The sequence below is a fragment of the Artibeus jamaicensis genome, unplaced genomic scaffold (assembly GCF_021234435.1).
Source record: "Artibeus jamaicensis isolate MK-2021 breed Jamaican fruit bat unplaced genomic scaffold, CSHL_Jam_final contig_387, whole genome shotgun sequence".
In the NCBI taxonomy this organism is placed as follows: domain Eukaryota; kingdom Metazoa; phylum Chordata; class Mammalia; order Chiroptera; family Phyllostomidae; genus Artibeus; species Artibeus jamaicensis.
Genome location: NW_026521812.1, coordinates 33,108,730 through 33,121,353, shown reverse-complemented (window position 1 = coordinate 33,121,353; position 12,624 = coordinate 33,108,730). Strand labels below are relative to the sequence as shown.

General features: G+C 37.8%; 1 pseudogene; it reads right to left on the bottom strand.

Annotated features, from left to right (window-relative positions):
• Positions 1–293: 293 nt before the first annotated feature.
• Positions 294–12,149, bottom strand: LOC119052088 (succinate dehydrogenase [ubiquinone] iron-sulfur subunit, mitochondrial-like; annotated as a pseudogene).
• Between the last annotated feature and the right edge of the window lie 475 nt (positions 12,150–12,624).

Here is a 12,624-nt window from a genome sequence, read left to right as displayed (position 1 = left end):
GTGTATTCCAATTATACCCATGTATAGAAAGATGCCCACACACATACTGGTCTCTTTAGTTTCTATAATTCTCTTTGAAAATAGTTGGTAGATACCTACATTTAAGAAATTCAGTCGAGTTGATTTCTGAATCCAGTGATTTTTTGTTAATAAAGTAGAATACCATTTATTTATTTAAAACATTTTTATTATACATGCTATATTCATGGAATATCAAGACTTTGAAGGAACTTAAATTAGATACAAATATGCTTAGCTGAGCTGATTACAAACCACACTTAGTATCAGAACAGTTAAGCTGACACTTTCTTTTCCTTGCAGGTTGCCATCATTTTCTTGATTTCAGCAATAGCTTTCCTGGATTCAGCCTCTGGGAGCAGTTCATGACGGTGTGGCAGTGACACAGAGAGAAGGATTCCTGCAGCATGGCTAGGTGCTTCTCTGTGGAGCCTTCTCCGGAGTCATTCATCTAGCGATAGGCCTGTAGGAGAACCACAGGTCCCAAACACTTGCCTTCCTTCCACCAGGAGCTAGAGCGAGCTGGTGCTGCAGCAGACACTGAGGATGTACTCGTGCAGCCCATCCGGTTCTCCCAGTTTTCTGTGTATTGCATTCTGTAATGCTGTTTGCCTTCCTGGGATTCGTCCTTCTTCTTCAAATAAGGCTCAGTGGATTTGCGCTGAGCACAGAAGCTGCTCAAATCAGGAGCAAGATATTCTGTCACAAACATTTGTGGAAGAGGGTAGATTTTGAGACTTTTTTGAGGTGGGTGTCACTTCTTCGGGTGCCAGCCTCAGTGTTGCTTCATTGATGTCCATTGCATAAGAGCCATAGACACCTTCTCCACATGATCTTTGGAAGGTCAAGGTATAAACCATTTCATTCTTAATCTTCATTGAAGCATTCAGTACTATGGGACCACACTTACTCAAATTAATTTCATAAGTTTGTATATGAGGTTTATCTTTCATTTTCCCTGGATACCATTCATAGATGGCAGATTTCTTAATTTGGGGAGCTGTGGCTACAGCTGTTTGCACCTGGGGTGGTCCTGTGGACAGGCTTCACCAAGGGCTATGGCCAGGAATGGGCCTCATCCATTGATTTTTTTTTTTAGCAAAGAAATATTTTATGGTTTGTCTCAAGGTGTCTTATCTCCAGTCCATGATATTTTTCAAAAATTTCATCGAAAATTAATGTCACATTATTTCTCAAACATTCAAAAGCATCTTCTTTATAAATCCTATAGCAATGCTGATAAAATGGAATCAGATAGAAATTCCTATTAGTTTTTAATATCGATAAAGAGAATACTATCTATTGAAATAAAGTTTTGCTATACCTAAGACAGACATTGCATGGTATATTTATTCTACAAGGTATGTGATTTTAACTTTTGCAAATAAAATATTTACACCGAATTTTACTCTGCTGACAGTCACAGCAGACTATTACTTCATAAGGCTGTTTCACATATTTGTGATCAATACCTCCCTCGCTTGCACTTATGTGGACGTTTTCACACATGTATGAATGGGACTTGGAAATTTTGAATTTACTTTATTGGACTAAGTAGTCTTATAGCCTGCAGGATGCTGAAAGGGATAAATATTTTGACATTTCCATATAGTTGATATTGTCTTTGTTTTAGGGTATCAAACAATTTCTTTAATACACCTTTTATTTATTGAAATCATTTAAAATAGTGACAACTAGACATGCTTCCTCTCCTTTCCTCCCAACACAAAAGGGACCACTAACTTTTGAATGAAGCAGGGAACACAACACAAAACATAAAGCATAGAAAAATGTTCATGTTTATGTATCCCGAAACACACAGCTTAAACTGAAAAATTCAAGCGGCTTTCTTCATTGTCTCACATTTGTCTACCCCTTTTCAATTCTTGCCGCTTTCAATGCTAGTTGCCTCTTTAAATGATAGTTTTCTCTTTAAATGCTAAATAATCTCCCATCAAAATTTGACAATATACTAGATGCTAACAATGTGGATTTGTAAGTAATTCATGGATTTAAAAGCAGTTAACTTACAAATAAATAATCACCTTCCACTTTTTTCCCTATTTTATTAGTATATTTTATTACTTGTTTTGATTTTGCATATATATTGTGCAACTATTATAAATAATACACTTAGCTAGATGCTAAGCTCATAGTGAGGGAAGAGAAAAAGATAAAGATACAGCAACATCAGGGGCCTCCATGGACAGACCTATTTTCATGAGAAAGACAGACAGTCCAAATGAAACAAATGAAGTAAAGGGATTCATGGGAAAATATAGGACAAACCACACTCAACAATTGCAATCAGGAAGTGCTATCTTGTTTCCTCATTTAAACATGGGCCCCAGTAGCAAAATTCAGGGCAGGATGCCCTCCTGAGCCAAAAGGTTTGGAGGCAATTATGCCAGGGACTTGGCCAGCAGTTAGGTAAGGCCAAACAGAAAGGTGAGGTATGGAATTCAGAATAGTTCAGAGAGGAACTGCAGGCTAATAAAAGAGAGAGTGATGATCAGAGAACGAAGTTCCGGTAGGAAACAGGCGGGTCTGGTAAGCCAGTGTTAAACTTATGGAGCAAAGTGGCAGACACTCAATAGATTGTCAGAATTAAAGTTTAAAAAAATCCAAAGATTTTTGGTTTAAAAATAAGAGGTTTAGGTACATTAATTAAGTAATTATTCATTAAATGCTATTGAGAATTCTATATACCAGAACTTGAGGAAACAATGATGAATATGAAACTGACCTAGCTATTAAAGAATTTCTTATACAAATGTTTATTGTACTCTAATTTATACCAAGGCCTATGGTGGGCACAAGCTCAAATAAATGGTAGACATGATTTTTATTCTTGTGTGGTTTACATCTACATGACAGCAGACAAATAATTAAATAGAAATGCCTTCTATTTAAGAAGACATTTCGTCTGCTCTAAGGAGCCTACACATTTAGCAATCCTAAAAAAATAAAATGGAGGAAGGAATTTGTTCGGTATGTGGAAGACCCCCAGGGCACCTAGAACTGTAGTGGATAAAAACTATGACCTCTGTGTGTATTTATTGAATAAATGGCAGAAACAACAAACAGATAGTGTGAGGGCAAAAAGGGTTCAAAAGGGAGGGTCATATCTACATGTACTGGAGTAAAAATAATGAATACAATAATCAAGGACCCAAGATTTTCTGAAGCAACTTTGATTTAAAATAGCTTGTCCTGTAGTCTCCGAGATATACTCCTGCTTGCCAGACATGTAGTGATGTTTGGCTTTAAAATGTAATCGTTTTAAGCATGTAGACAAAGAAAATTAGGCTGGACGCCAAGCTAACTGGTTTCTGAGGCAACTGGCTTCTGAGGCAGGACTCAGTTGATCTGACACAGAAGACTGGTGTGAGCCTGCAGGTAGAGACAGGTAGCAACACCTGGGGGCCCGGAAGGTCAGAAGGCAGGGGACACATTCAATGAGGACGTAGTTTGAGATTCATTGCTGGTTTGCCAGCTACCTGATTCCTCCTGCTTTTATTGTTTTCTCATTTGATTACAGCTTAAACACTTCCTTATTGTAAATCATGAGTAGGTTGTTTGGGGGTTTAAACATGCAACTACTGAAAAAATAAATTTTTGATTCTCTCCTCACCATCCAATGCATAAAATAATGACTCAGAAAAATGTGCTTAGTACCATCAGTAACATTCATCAAGAAGAGCCCAAGGCTCTACCCAGAATTCTCCACAATTTCTTGCACCATTTGTTTATAGTTTAATTAGATTAGCAAGCAAATTATTGTCAATTACACAGTTTCTGACAAAAGTAATCGCATAAACAGACACTATCTTGAGATGAGTTCTTTATGCAATAGATGATTTTTATTCTCCCGCAACTCACTCCTACAATATTTTCAAAATTAAAATGTCACGCACTAAGGTGCATCACAGTAATGCATCAAATGTCATTTTCTGTTTCTTATCACATTTAATTTTTAATGTCTACAATAAAAATTACTGTGTAACTTTGGAATAACACTATAGAAAATGATTTTTGCCTGAGTCTGTGATATACAGCAGTGAGGAGAGGAATTCTCAATAATATTTGATTAAAATATTAAAGAATTTATCTTCTGATGCTGAAGCTGAATAACCCAAGACATAAAAATTGAAAATCTGCTATTACAGTGGAAGTCTACTTTGGCTTATCTTAATATTTCAAAAACACCAAAGCTTTCAGCAGTTAGAACATGAAGACTAGCCATGCCAAAGTTAAAAAATTTGCTTAATAATTTTAGGTATATTTGGATTTTATTTAATTTTAGGCCAAATCAGTAATCAGTATAATATGCAGAATGGATAATTTATAAAAATGTCCTCATATTGTTCAAAAGCCATGGGTATAAGTAAACCCATGAACCCATGGGTATAAGTAAACCCATGGGTATAAGTAAACATTAGAACTAGTTTTAAATCTTTCTAATTAATCAATGACTCCTCATTTCTGTGACTACGCCCCTGAAAATCAACCATCAGTGATGAATTATCTCCAAATGACTTTATTCTAAGAGTGCCATTCCCTCCTACCTTCGTAACCAAGATAAAAAATTTATAACCACTACAAACCCAGATTTTGTGTGTTTCAGTTTGTGTAATTTCTATCGCTTCATCCTGTTCATCAATTCTCTCTTCCACTGCGTTGCCTCTACAGGTGATCCCATGAAAGGCATTCTTCATTCTGCTACTGTGTTGGTCATTTCTACCTTTTCAATGGGATGTTATTTACCATTTCCATCTCTCTGTTGAGTTTCCCCATTTAATCGCGCATGCTGTCTACCTTTTCGGCAAAAACCTTTAATCTATTAACCATGATTACTTTCAAGTTCATGTCATGTACTTCCAACATAGTGTCATGATGGCTTTGTCTCTTGGAAGTATGTTTCTGTAGCTTGCCTTTTTACATGCTTCATAACTTTTTGCTGTTGAAAGCTGGTCTTGTGTAGTGCAGCAGACTGAGGTGAGTAGCTTTATTCCTGGAAATGGGTGTACTTTCCTTTCATTGAGGACTTCAGGGAACTGATTTGATTTACTCTAAGTAAGAGTTGGGCTGAGTTTGTGGGTCTTTTGTTGCTATGGTTACCCTCATTGCACCACAGAGTTCAAATTCCTTGGAATAATAACCTTGTGTTTAGAGTAGAAACTAATTTTCCAGAGGTTTTAGTTTTGTTGTTGTTGTTTTTTTGTCTTTATTTTTTTCTGTGTCTGTTCCGCTGCTACCTTTATGTCTTTCTTTGGGCTGCATGTCACAGATGGTCTGTTTTGAGCGAGATTCTTTTTCTATTTTAAGACTTTACATTTTTAGAGCAGTTTTAAGTTCACAGCAAAACTGAGAGGAAATAGAGATTTTCCATATACCTCTTGTACCTACACTTGCCCCTGCAAATGACATCATTTGTTTCCAAGGATGAACCTACGCTGAGAAATCATACTCACCCAAAGTCCAGAGTTTACCTTGGGGTATATTCTTGATGTTATATATTCTATGGGCTTGGAAAATCATGTATGGGTCATTATAATATTATACAGAGTCTTTTCACTACCCTAAATGCCCTCTGTACTTTTCCCATTGATCCCTCCTCCTACCCCTGAAAGATTCTTTTTATTCTGTGCCTATTAGCCTGGGAGGCTCGGGTAGGCATATTCTGTGTTCTAATAAAACCTCAGTTTTAGAAAAATACCATATCTATGCTTACCTTCTCTCAGGCATAGAGCTTTTCCCCCTTCTCTTTGCTCACCTGCAAGGGATTTCCACCAGTGCCCTAATGACAACAGCTTTTGTTTTCTCAACAAATTACTGTTCAGTGATGGAGATAGGGTATCTCAGCAGCATTATCCCCCATCACCCCACTCTGACAACTCCTATTGCCCCCTGCTCCCGTTCTGCAGCATGGGGGAGACTTTCTGAAAATGCTTCATGTTTATGTGTCTGTGTGTGTGAGCTCTGGTGGAGTTCGTGAACAAGAAACCTGTAAGAAGATGAGCACACCCCTTATATTTGTAGCCTCCAGGGGCTCACCTCTCCCACCAGCATTCCCATCAGTGTGTCAAGCACCATCCCTAGCTGACCTCCTAGCAGACCAGCCAGGGGCCTGGCCCAGAGTGGGTCTGCCTAGGGCTAGCTTAGTATGTGGGTTCTTGACTTCATGTAGGAAAGATTTCACAACACTAGTCCAGGTGACTATGAAGGTATGCTTTTTAAAGTTAGGGACAATGAAGCAAGCAAGGGCTTAGCATAGAAGAAGCAACAGGAGAGCCTAGGCTGGGCTGCCTTGGCTCATTGGGAAATCAGAGAAAAGGAGGCTTTGGGGACAGGTTCAGGGTGTAGCCTGAGACAAGCTGCCAGATGCCTGTTGCCTTAGAGTTTGGAAGCAGTGCCTGTAAAGAAAGAAGTGGGGAAATCAGAAGGGAATGGTGCAGACAATTACCCAGAAGGAGAGTGCTTGCCCTGGGTCCTTTGTCTTGAGGCTTTTCTCTCTTTCTTATAGGCCAGAATTTTAGGGGAGGTCTCGGGGGAGGGTTTCGGTAAACTATTCATCAGTTCTCAATCTGTGCCCTTTCAGGGTCATGGTCTCATCTGATTGGTCAATGACAGGGCAGCAGGTCTTTAGTCATTGCAGTTGTTTCTGGCTTCACCCTCCTGGCTTTGCTGCTCTTCTGGGCCTGGGGCTGAAACACAGCTGAGACCTGGTGTGACTGTCTCCAGGGCGGTGACCTTTAGTATCCAGCTGTGAATTGCTCAGCCATTTCCTGCAGCTGTCTATCTCAGTTTCCCTGTTCCTCCTGCCAATGAATTTTCCTAGCTTCTCACTATCCTGTCTCACTACTGCTGACTGCCTGGCTATATCTCAAAAGCCACTGCTTCAATCTTTTCTGCCCCTGCCTGACTCTCCTTAGATTTAGGGCCAGTTGGCTGCTGTGCAATGTCAGCACTCAGTGGATTCAAGAAAAATTATGAATTTGGTACTCGTTTGACTTTTTTCTCTGCAAGATTGGGAACATCATTCTTCCAGCTCCCTACATCCCCGAATGAAAAACAAAATAATCTTTGTTCTTTGAATTCTTTTTATCATTGTTCTATTGTTTGAATTTTTAATTTTTTGTTAGTTTCTTTTAAAATTGCTTCTGTTGACTTGCTATACATATATACTCAGAAAAATAAGATAATATTTCCACTGGGATACTAAAAACAAGAGAACAGAAAGGTAAATATTACAATATTGAAATAATCATTATTAGACAAAAATGTGTCTTCCCTTTTCATTTTCATTCTAAAATTACTGTTTCAGAAATATTTATACACAGACACACTCATGCACATAAACAGTAAGAGACTAAACACAAAGTTGTCATTTGCCTAAGGGAAATATGGTGAACTAATAAATGTTATTGTACCTACTACTAATCTAATAAAGTTTTTCCCCAGAGGAGCACAAGTCACTTTATGTTCATCAGCCTGTTCTTACGTAGCTATTAAGAGAGGCCATAATAGTCCTTATCATCTGAGTGTAGACTTGGAGAAGTTAAAAAAAGTAGCTTTCCTTGGGCCAAAGTTAGCAGTGAGTCCCTGGGGACCCTGGTCCTGGTTCAGTGAATTGTTCCTTTCAGCTCTCTCTCTCCAAACGAACCCTTAATCCAGATTCTTTAATTTTTAAATTGTGACAGATAGTAATGCAAATATTCCACCATATTTTTCTGTATTTTCCTTTTGATTTGTACAGGTTCAATATACTATGCAAAAAATTTTCTCCCAAGATCTGCCCTGGCTGATGGCACAGTGGATTGACCACGGGCCTGCAAACCAAATGGTTACGGGTTCAGTTCCCTGTCAGGGCACAAGCCTGGGTTTCAGGCCAGGTCCCAAGTCAGGGTCATGAGAGAGGCAACCATATACTGATATTTCTTTCCCTCTCTTTCTTTATCCCTTCTCTTCTGTCTGGAAATAAATAAAATAAAATCCTTTAATTTTTTTTCTCTCAAGATGTGCCTTGCATAGAAAGCAAAGCTGAACACAGGGGCCAAGTCTGTGGAGCAGCTGCTTTGACATTGCTGGAGGCGAGTTCATCCTCACTGAGTGAGTGGCTGTCACCCGAGTTTCGAAGTGAAGTCTTCTGCACAGCAGTGCTTCTCCGACTTCCTGTGCATATTAACAACCAAGCTCCTGTCAAAGTGCAGATTCCAATTCAGCAGAGGTGGCAAAGCCCAAGATTCCACATTTCTAAGAAGCACCCAGGAGATACTGGTTTGCAAAGCACAGCTGAGCACATTTAAATACAATTGCTCTCACTTTTCATGATTCTCATATTGAAGGTCTCTGAGGGCAAGTTAGTATTTGTGGTCTTTAAAAAACTCCAGATGCCACAGTTGACCTACAACATGGTTGTTTCAGGTACACATCTAGTGATTAGACATTTTTATAATGTGAGACATAATTACCCCAATAAATATATGTCGATTATAATTGAAAACTTTTTAAAGAATGTAAAATAACTGGTTAATATATTTACACTGGTTACATGTTGAAATGATTATGTTGTGGACATACTGAATCAAATAAAATAGTTAGAAATTAAAAATAAATAAAATAAAAGCTCCAAATGTGATTCTTTTGCACAATAGGGATAGGAATCATTTTGGGAATGGGTCTTGTAGAGCTCAATTTTGATACCTAATTTGCATGATGATGAACTATGATGTGAAAAAAATGATACATTATTTTAAATTCAGATGCTCATCTGAATTTAAAATAGGGATTTTAAGCAAGACTTTGTTTTCGAATTCCTTTCATTAAAATGGGACACTTTAGATGTCCCCTTTGTGTTTTTGAGAAAAAAGTTGGTCTTCGAGGTGAAACGTTGTTAAAGTTCTGCTTGTTTAAAATGCTTTAAAAATGATCTGATTAAGTTCTAAACTATAATCACGATTCTCTAACTTCATAAAATTTCTACTATCAGGATTTAAAAGCGTTTCCTTGCAGCCTCTCATCAAAGGGAAATTCTTTTGCTATTAAAAGTTCTTCTCTTTCATTGTCCTCCAAGAGGGCCTTCGGGTTTCTCTCAGTTTAAACAAATTTCAGGCCTTCTGTCCGCCTCTAGGCTCCTGACCTCCTGTATTTTGGAGCCTTTATTTTAGAAAACCTGTCATTGCAAATTCTTTCTAAACCCTTTTGAGATATATATCTTTTTAAAAGCCTCCTGCCAGTTTTACAACCCAGGACTGTCTTTCTCAAGGAACTGGGGCTGATACTTTGTGAACCTAATCATCAAGCTTTCTCCTCCCAGTTTCTGGAGGAACTAACCGCAGTAGGCGCCTTGCCCACTGTTGTGAAACTACCTCCTGTTATGCACATACGAAAACATTTCCTTTTCCTTTGAGTAAGGCCAACGAGCAAATGTAGATGGCCTCTGAGCTCGCACCTTCAACTCTTAAAACCTCTCCCACTCTCATTTCAGCAGAGCTGAGTTCAGGCTGAGCTCTGGCCTCCCTACCTTATTGTGGTAGTCTTGAATGTCTTCCTTGACTGTTTAACTTTGTCCTGTATAATTTTTATTTTTATACCATCTTGACATTAAACTTTCAAACCGAATTTAGGGAGTAATCTGTTTCCTAAATTTTTCTAACAGAGAAACTATTTGGTCTCTCATCTCTTCACCCCAACCCTCTACTCTCTCTAGTACCCTTGATGACCTTTCTTGCTTAATTGAGTAATTGATGTGTCTCATCAAAATGCAGGTGTACAGCATATGTGTATGGACAGCATCTATATAGCACCTATGTATAAAAATTGATTGGGTCTCCTTTACCTGAGTTGAGTGAATCTATACATAGCACTTAAATGGGCACTAAGCTGTAGGCAGGACAATGGTTATATTTTCAGATCTCTGAGCTTTTTAATCACAAGTTCCTGTTGATCAGAATCCTTTGTGGCAGATTTTCAGATGGGTTCAAGTATTTTTTTTTTGTACAGGTCCTCAGTGAGATTTTTATCTCTTCAACTAACAAAAATGAAGAGAAAAACAACAGTCCAGCAAAGAAGACAGGTAGCCATAGTTATTTTTGTCAGCCAGTGTTCTGTTTTTTACTACTTATTTTACCTATTAGACTCTAAGCCCATGAGGGAAAAGACTCATCTCTTTTATTCTCTGTTTTTAAAATTCTAGTACACACAGTGTAAAATGTATACAAACAAAACTAGCTTACAGTGACAACATGCTAAATCAACATTAGAAGTAGCTTAAATTTTTTAAACTCAAATTCCAATGGCAATATAAATGTTTTAGTGTCTCACATAAGACTCAGCAACGAGAGTATTATGAATTTGGCGAGAAGGATTCATGGGAATTCAGTTCCCCAAAGACATTTGGAATGTTTGCTGTGTTAAATATTAGAGACCAACTTCCTCAAACCTTATCATTTCTGAGCTGCTTTCCAATCTTGTACCAATAATAGTCACTACTTTTTATAATGCTCTAAAAGTTCAATTGAATTAAAAGATCTGTGGAATAAAATTTGTCTCTAGAACTAATATGATCACTGAATAGAGAACCCTGATTCCTATCAATTGGCTTTACTTTGTTGACTTTGTTAGAACATTCTAACCCTTAGAGTCCCTTGCTCTCCTCCAAATTACACTATAGGCAGGTTAAATAAGTACAGTAATAACAGCATAACAATGACTGAAGGTAACTATGTTTTAGGCACTATTGTAGGCACTTCACATGTGTCAACTAATTCAGTCTCAGCAACAATCCTGTGAGGTAGTACTAAGTTTAACATCATTTTACACCTTAGAAAATTGGGCTCAGAAATACGAAATACCATTTCAAAGATATACAACTGTAATATGGCAGAGCTACAATTTATGATTCAAATCCAAATTTATTTTATTCTAAAGTTGATTTTTTAAAATTCTTTACTAAATTATGACTTAGGAAAATTATTAACTTACATAGCCAAATCAAAATTAAAATTGAATAAACTAATTTTAAAAAACAGGTATAGCCATTTTTATTAATCCTTCTAAAGAGCATTTCTTAGACTTTCAAAAATAGATTCTCAAGATTATCTTCTAAAATTTCAATAATACAGCTATTTAAGTATTTGTATCTAAATTACTATGATTATTTGTTATAAAAGCCAGGCTCTTTATTCATTATTTATCCTCTTTTATCTAACTTCTCTTTAGGAAACATTTGACCAGCAATTTATTTGACACAGCTGAGAACTCTATTAAGCATTTAGAGGTTTAAACAGAAAGTAGATAATATTCCATGACAACTTACCTAACAAGTTTCTTAGAATCATTTAGTACCAAAAGAGAGTTCAATTAATTTGTTGATCTTGCTTTTTCTCTGGGTTGTTACCCATTCAAAGATGTCTTTTACTTCCAAATTCTTAAACACACAAACTTAAAATCTGCCTGTAATTTTGGGATGCCATGAAGTTGTACTATACCCAACATCTTTATGGATTACACAGAAAACATGTAGGTACCATAAATTAAACCCTTGTTTCAGAACCTCATTAAAGTTGACCTCTATGTCTAGGACTATTTCCAGAGTCACCTGCTTTCCCATCCTTTTGTGACACTCCCTCAATCATTCTTCAGACTTACAGTTGTTACAAATGGGTGAGAAAGAGAGGGAGGAAGAACCAGGTAATTTGATCCAAGTGCCTTTATTTGATGCTGCACTGAGGGCCTGAATGGGGCCAACTTCAGCACAGGGGGAAGGGTTTTTAAAAGAAAAAGCGCGGAGTATGTGCTGGGTTAGGAGAGGGGTTGCTCTGGGCGGGTACCTCCAGGGTTTCAGGACTTGAGTCAAGACAATGGGTTAGGTAAAGGGCTAGGTTGTTCCCAGGTACAGCAGGTCAGTCTGGCCACAGGCCATTGTGACTGGTGCCAGATGTCTATATTGGGAGGTGGGAGAGAGCTTCGATTAAGCCATGGGCTATCAATTGAGTCGGGATAATTGAGTAACAAGCAGTCAGCAAGTTGGAAAACTGACCTGACTGGGTCAGGAACCATCTGACAGGCTGGGAGACTGGCCTCCCTTTCAATTGTGTTCTTTCATCAACTCCTGCAGTGCAGCTCATTGTCGGCTGTATAGTAAAATCATCTGGCAAATGGTTAAGACGTACGGATAACTGAGCTCCATGCCAGAAGGTCTGTTCTGATAGGGAACAGGCATTTCACAACCTCCCAGACCAATCTAACCCTGACTAGGATTGAGAACCTCTGGACTTCAACCAAAGTTGGTCTTCTGTTGATTTACTTGTGGTTCTTACCCAAATACTTCTTTTGAAAAAAAAACTTGTATGGCTTAAAGAAATATATTTGAAAACCATGGCAGAGTTGAAGATTTCTTTTATATGACATGATGGGAACTGATCCAATATACTTCAAAAAGTATGGTACTAAATTCTATGTATCTGCCTTCCTTATGGGTCTCTGAGAATAGAGCCATGCCTTAATCTCATCACCTTTGTCATTAGTGAAATGGGATTGTTTTTTAAAAAATGGTTGTCATGATGATTTAAAAAATCTCATAATGTGCCCAAAACATGGTGG